General features: G+C 40.3%; 1 long non-coding RNA gene across 1 annotated transcript; it reads left to right on the top strand.

Moving 5' to 3' along the window:
- Positions 1–4,270: 4,270 nt before the first annotated feature.
- On the top strand, positions 4,271–6,717 carry LOC121707468. The gene is made up of 3 exons (XR_006031330.1): positions 4,271–5,012; positions 5,805–5,876; positions 6,649–6,717. It is a non-coding gene; the product is annotated as an uncharacterized LOC121707468 (long non-coding RNA).
- Positions 6,718–7,288: the final 571 nt, after the last annotated feature.

Below are 7,288 nucleotides of genomic sequence, written 5' to 3'. Positions count from 1 at the left end.
AAGGGACAGTTGGGTAATAGCCAGTCTACATTCAGGTCACCTGTTAGGATGACCTCATACTTTATCAATCATGTCACTTACACCTTCAATGTAGCTGATGTGCACGTTTGGAGGTCTGTAACAACAGCCCACTAGTACTTTTGATGCGGTAAATTAACTTGCATCCACAATACTTAAATTTCACTTGACATGATGCCTTCCCTTTTGCTGGAATATGATTTTGAACAAATAAAGATACTCCACCACCATGACAATTTCTGTCTCTTTAATAAATGTTAAACCCAGGCATGGAAATAGTGACATTAGGCTACTAAAAGTGTTGACTAAAATGTGTCTCAGAAATGGCAAGAATGTGAACAAGGCAGTGCAGCCTCTCTGTCCACAGCTATTAAGAATAGTACTACTTGTATGCCATTTCAGCTCATAGATTTTGTTCTTGTCTTGCCCATGAATGAAACTCCACTTTATTTTGCTGATACAACACACATGTTCTGTGGGTGTCATCTTCTTCTTAATGTGCACTGTGTAGGATTCATACTGCTAGAAGATTCCGTACATTGCTCTACAGTTATGTTTTCTCTCACAAACAGGACCCAGCCATAACCACAGTTACCATGGTTACCCTGTGAGAACCATACGGTCTCTGGAGAAGGGCTGCTGTGCCCTGGAAGAAGAAAACAGAGAAAACAAGTGGAAATCCCTGTGTGTGTGTGTGTGTGTGTGTGTGAGAGAGAGAGAGAGAGAGAGAGAGAGATATGAGCATGAATGTGCAAATTTGTTTACAGGCAGCTAAAAAAGAATCCATTATGGAATATGTTGTATGGAAACCAATGCTAAAATCACAAATGCTCACAATAATCTGAAAATATTGGGAAAAGTGGATTTGAGCATTATACATACATTGAGCATTATGTGAGAATTATGTGTGGCCATTCCTGTGCTGTATGGTCCTGTCCTGGTCCTGTCAATGTTCACTCATATTTCATATTTCATTTTCACGTTTTTTGATTGGTTTAAAGTGTGTTTTTATTCTTCATTCATTTTTAACGAGCCTGTGCTTAAAATGTTTATGTCTAATTTGCTTAAAAATCTTCACCTTTGAGGCAATCCTGTGTGGCTCTATCAGAGATAATCCTCCTAATTTTTTGAAACAGTGTAAGAATTTACTAGAGTGAACCAGGATTGGTAGCCTGACATAATCAGGCTCAATTCTATTCAATTAGATAGACCTAACCAATCACAGGGATTAAAGTTCCCCGTCGCTATGACAGAAATAAGTTTGTTCCGTAGAGGCCATATCATTGTAGATACCATTAATATGCATCTCTTCAGGCGCATGTGGTTGGCCTAATAGAAAATGGAAAAAAAAATCTATGGCTTCTCTTTTTAAACTGGTCTTCGGTTCTCATGTCATTCACGCCATTTCCTTGGAGAGAAAAAGTAGCCTTTCTTATGTGTGAGCACAGATAGTGCTTTTGAAATGTCAGCTGGAATAGTGATGTGAGCCCCCTTAGGGATGTCACAGGTGGGCTAGTTAAAACTTTCAAATTCTATTAGAAAAAGATGTTGGGGTTAAAGGCTATTTTCTTCTAATGTTGTTCACGTTGATATAATTATTTAAATTAGACCGCTAAAAACGTTAGCGATATTAGACATTTAAATAGACATGCCATAACGAGTTAATTTGATGAAGAATGAGCAGATTGAGCCATTTAGATCAGCAAAAGGTGAAGCAAATAGGTATACTTTATCACAGGGTTCCTACGGAGTATGGAAAACCTGGAAAAGTATGGAATTTAATTTTAGTAATTTCCAGGTCTGGATAAGTATGGAAAAAAGAAACAAGGGTATGGAGAAATATTTGTGTTTCCAGACTATTGCATCTACAGTACTAATCACTTCACTCGGGTCATAATGAACCATTCCTACTGTTACTATTCCTACTAGCTTAATCAAGATACAATTGAATGGGGGTCCTCAGAAAAAAATCTCTCCCACAAGGGGACCCTGGTACCAAATCGAGAACCCCTGTTCTATGCACGTGCCCTATACCATTGTGCACTGGTATGTTTGCGTATAGCTCTGCTATTTTCGGCTAAAACACTGGTAGACTTTTTTGATTTTGTAACCAATGTTACCAAGTTACCAAGACATGGATACTGCATTATCTGATAAACTGTTATTGCAAACAAATAATACTGTTTACGGTGATTTCTGAGGCCTCTGCCAGCAGAGCACTAGTCTCCAACATATGTAGGCTATGCTGACAGAGAACTAAAAATGTGAGTGCACCTTCCAACACAGCACTTCCCCAATGAAAAGTATCCAACAATTTGAGTATGGAAAAAGTATGGAATTTTGAAATGGAAAATGTGTAGGAACCCTGTTATCAGTATAGCAAAGGTAACTGTATAAGTATAGCAAAGGCTAAATAACTAAGCAGTTGATTAATTGCTCCTAAACTGGGCTGGCACACTTTTCACGTTCAGAGACAAAAGCTATGTTGTCATCATGATGTTGTTTTAAAGAATGTTCAGTAGCCTAATCTGAAGTAGTCTCTGCATACAGGGTAGCCTGTAGTAATCTGAAGTATGCATACAGGGCTGCGGTCCATTCACTTCGGCCTGTAGAACACATTTTCAGTCAGATGATTTTTCTTTGGCTTTAATCCCTGCAATCAGAGCAACGAAATAACCTGTAAACCCTTTACTGAGAACAGACAAAACATCCCTCTTCTATTTAACATTCTTCTCAGCCTTAAAGGTCCCATATTATACTTCTTTTTCAGCACGTCAAAATAGACCTATGGGTTGAACAAAACATGTCCCTGAAGCTGTTTGCGCAAAATTCCTCTCAGATTATACATTATCAGCAGCTCCATTCATGTCAGTTTCAGTCCCTTTCAGAATAGGCTGTTTCTGGGGCCTGTTGCCTTAATGTAAATGTAAATCAGGTTTCCCGGCCAAGTATACTTGCGTATACAAGGAATTTGGTCTCTGCATTTATCCCATCTGTGAATTAGTGAACACACAGAGCACACAGTGAACACACAGTGAGGTGAAGCACACACTAATCCGGAGCAGTGAGCTGCCTGCATCAACAGCGGTGCTCGGGGAGCAGTGAGGGGTTAGGTGCCTTGCTCAAGGGCACTTCAGCCGTTCCTACTGGTTGGGGATCGAACCGGCAACCCTTCGGTTACAAGCCCGAAGCCCTAACCAGTAGGCCACAAACTTAAATGCAAATGAGCTGTTGTTGGCCACGCTACACTCCGGAACTGATTCCATGTTTGCATCAATGGACAGCATGGTTGAAGTGAAAGCCAGGGAATACGAGTCAGTCAGTGACACAGCGATGGAGGATTCTCCATCAGAGAGCGTCCAACTGCCAGTGATAAAATGCAATGTCCGTAGTAAAGTAGACTACTAACTACTAAACGGAGTTTAGCCAAAACGTCTGTTAAATACAATAACCATAGCAGAATCAATTCAGACACCTGCATGTACAGTATGATGCAACATGGTCTAACAATGTTAAATGATAATGGGTAAAACTTTATTTGGGTCGGTATATAAGCCCAGTAGAGGTGATGTAGCCTATTCCAGAGTTTAAAGCATTTGCAAAATTGGCTGCCTATTACCGGTTGGCCTGGGTCGCTTCCAGCATAGGCTAGCCTTCAGCCTCGTACCTACGGCCAAATTACAGCTGCGGGGATATCGTTTACCAACCCCACTCGTGTCATATTGCTTAAATATGACAACAAGAACGAGACGTGTCCTGGAGAGTTTCTGTTTGTATACTTGAAATACGGATGATAGGTGCGTAAAAGACATTTGGATATTTTGTGTACTACAAAAAAAATAGTTGATACTCTTTTGCATGGTGCTGGTTGGATAGGACCAAAATGGAAGATCTTCAACAGGAAGTTCCAGTTACACTTTACTTGACAGTACTGTAAGAGTGACATGACACTGTCATGAACGTGTCATAAAACGTTTATGACATAACGCTTCCTTTACAAAGTGACATTTGTTTTTTGTCATAACAAGTTAGGGTCAGGGTTAGGTTTAGGGTTAGGGATAGAGTTAGGTAAGGGAAGAATAAGGTTTAAAAGTGGTCTGATGTTCTTTCTGTGCACTGGCCTATTGGTACCATACCCTTTAGCTTCTCCTATATGTAAAAGCATGTTAAAATGTATTATAAAATTCCATGGTCTTATCCTACATTAACTATATTTAAGGAAGTTATCTAAAATGTAAATGGAAATAAATAGGTAATAACTAGTTAAAATATTAATATTTTGAAAAAAAGTTCATTAAGGTAAAAATTGCCTAAAAATACTTAATATCAGGGTTCTAAAATAGTCTAAAAGTGCCTACTGGGTAAAATCCATAGTACAGGTAAAAAAAGTGCTAAAATTGTGTGGTCATCAAAAGTGCTAAAGTGCAAATGTGCAATATAAATAGAACAAGTATATAAAGTGATAAAAGACACTCAAAATAGATAAAACACACATAGAGAAAGAAGGAAATAAATACCAGTACTATAAAGAATACACAAGGACACCAAAGACTAAAAAAGTGCTATATCCTGACATTAAGTAGGAAACAGAAAACAAGTAAAAAAAAAAACCATGGACTCATACATTTAAATCACTTTATTAAAAACTCCAAAATCAATTGTTCATTTAGTTTCTCATTTAAACCGTTGGGACTAATTGTTTTCAATTTTAATATCCATTTTCTTTCTGCCCTTTTTCTCTGTTTTGAGGTCCAGCCTGGGTTCCCCTCCAAGGAGCCAATGGTGAGGTGTGTTGTGTTATGTATTTGAAAGTGTGTGACCAGGTGAGTATTGGAAGTGTTTTTCTGTATGTTGTTGAGGTGTTGCTTGAGTCTTGTCCGCAGTGTCTGTCCTGTTTCACCAATGTAAATGAGATGGCAATGTGTGTGTGAACATGTAATAGCATAAACCAGGTTAGAGCTGTCCGGGTGCAAGGATGTTGTAGGGGCTGAGAGGTGAGTATGAATGTTAGTGATAAATTGGAATGTAGTGAAATGTACTGCTTCTTTGGGGGTGGGAGGTGGGTGTGCTCTAGTGAAGGTGGAACGAACAAGGAGATCTTTAAGATTCCTGTTCTTCCTGTAGGCAGAAATGGGTGTGTACTGTGAGAAGTGAGGGTATTGTGTTTGAAGTTTATTGAAGTGTTTTTTGAGTTGTGAATGAAGATGTAGTGTATGGGTAGAGTAGGTGGACACTATAGGGATGATCTTAGCTGGGGTAGCTAGAGAGGGTACAGGCAAAGGGGGCATGGGTGGGTTAGGGTAAGGGTTAAGGTTAGGGTAAGGGTTAAGGTTAGAGTTTGGGTTTAGGTAGGGGTTAGGATTAGGGTTCAGGTTTGGGTTAAGGGGTCCAGGATTGGGGTGAGGGTTAGAAAAAGGGTTTGGATTAGGATTGGGGTTAAGGTTAGGATTAGAGTTTGGGTTAGGGGGCCCAAATGGGGTAGTGTCACTAGAGTTAGGTTTAGGGGGCCCAATAGTAGGACTAGAAGAAGGGGATTGGGTATGAGATATGGGGTGGGGATTGGAGGTGGGGGCAGGACAGGTGGTATGGGTAGAAGAAGGAGGGAGAAGATTAGGAAGGGGGAACAGGTTGGGAGTAGGTGACAAGTGAGTAGTAGAGATTGGGTGAGTCAAGAGAGAAAAACTGGGTGATGAAAGTGTCAAAATGGATGTTTGTGATGTGTGTGAGGCAGTGTGTGTGCGAGTGGGAGCAAGGCCAGCCAATGTTTCATTTTTTATTTTTCGCAGGAAGCGTTTGGAATATTTGCGAGACCGGAGAGCTGAGAAGAGGACAGAGGTGGCTTCATGGAAATCTGCAAGGTAAGTACATATTCTATGAAATCTGATAATCTGTGATTTGATTATTCCTTTGAAGGTATGCTTGGGATGATAACTATGTTTATGGAGTAAGGCATGTGAATCTGTGGGTTTAAAGTAAACCTTTGTGTTAATTCTCTTCTGTGAAGGGGAAATAGGAGTGAGGAAGTCCGTGGTGTCCAGAAAGTTCACTGAGTGGGGGTGAATAGTGGCTTTGAGTTTTATTGAAGGGTGATGTGTATTGAGAATGTCTAGGAAGTCATAGAATAATGGCAGAGGATGTGACCAAGCACCTATAATATCATCTAAGAACCGGAAATAAAAAAGTGGTTGAAATGGACATTTGGTCAGGGCTGCTTGCTCCCACTCGCTCATGTATATGTTCGCGTAAGATGGTGCAAATCTCTGGCCCATGGCAGTTCCGTGAGTCTGGAGGTACATTTTATTGTCAAAGTCGAAATCATTGTGAGTAAGACAGAGTTCTATGAGCTGTAGTAGGATGTTGTCTGGTCTTGAGGGATCCGGGTAGGTAGAAAAGATGTTCTTGAGAGCTATGAGGCCTGTGACTGTGTCAATGTTTGTGTATAAACTGTCCACATCTATTGTAAACAGGTGAGTATTGTGAGGAACTGCCATGGGCCTGATCTTATGTATGAAATCATAAGTGTCTCTAAGATAGCTGGGGTGACGGGTGGACAAGGGGTTATTAATGAAGTGATCAATGTACATGGAGATGTTGTACTGCTTGAACAATCTGATACTATTGGTCTACCAGGAGGAACCTCAAAGGGAACAGTCCAGGTGTCGGGTGGTTTATGGATCTTTGGAAGAAGATAGAACTGGCGTGGACGGGGGTGATCTGGACCATACAGGAAATCCCTTTGTTTACGTGTAATATAATGTTTTAGGTGAAGGGTGTTGACTAATTCTCTTACTTTCTTTTGTGTTGTTGGTTGGATGGACTGTGGAATGCGTTTGTAATAGGTGGAGTTATTTAACTGTCTATGGGCTTCAAAAAGGTATGTGTGTGTATCTAATATTACAATTTTAGATCCTTTGTCAGCGGGCTTTAGGATAATGAGTGAGTTGTTCTTTATGTGTGAAATGGCATGTTTTTCCTGTATGGTCAAGTTATGCGGTGATATGCGGTCTCTGATTCAAATTGTGATGGACTGATTTAAAATCCATTTTAATAAGGTGTTGTATGGTTTTGTCCACCTGGGAAGGATGTGGTTCCCAGGTGGAGGGGAAGGTGAAGGGAATAGGTGTATGATTGTTTTTATCTTTGAAGTGAGCTATTAGTTTGAGGCGACGGTGATACTGGTAGATGTCCCTTCGAAGTTCCTCCTGGTTCCTGTGGGTGGGTTGTGGGATGAATGATAAACCTTTTTCTAGCAGAGAGGATTGTGGTTGTG

This window comes from Alosa sapidissima, chromosome 4 (genome assembly GCF_018492685.1).
Source record: "Alosa sapidissima isolate fAloSap1 chromosome 4, fAloSap1.pri, whole genome shotgun sequence".
Lineage (NCBI taxonomy): Eukaryota > Metazoa > Chordata > Actinopteri > Clupeiformes > Clupeidae > Alosa > Alosa sapidissima.
The sequence above is the reverse complement of the archived record's forward strand: the minus strand, read 5'-3'. Positions and strand labels throughout refer to the sequence as shown.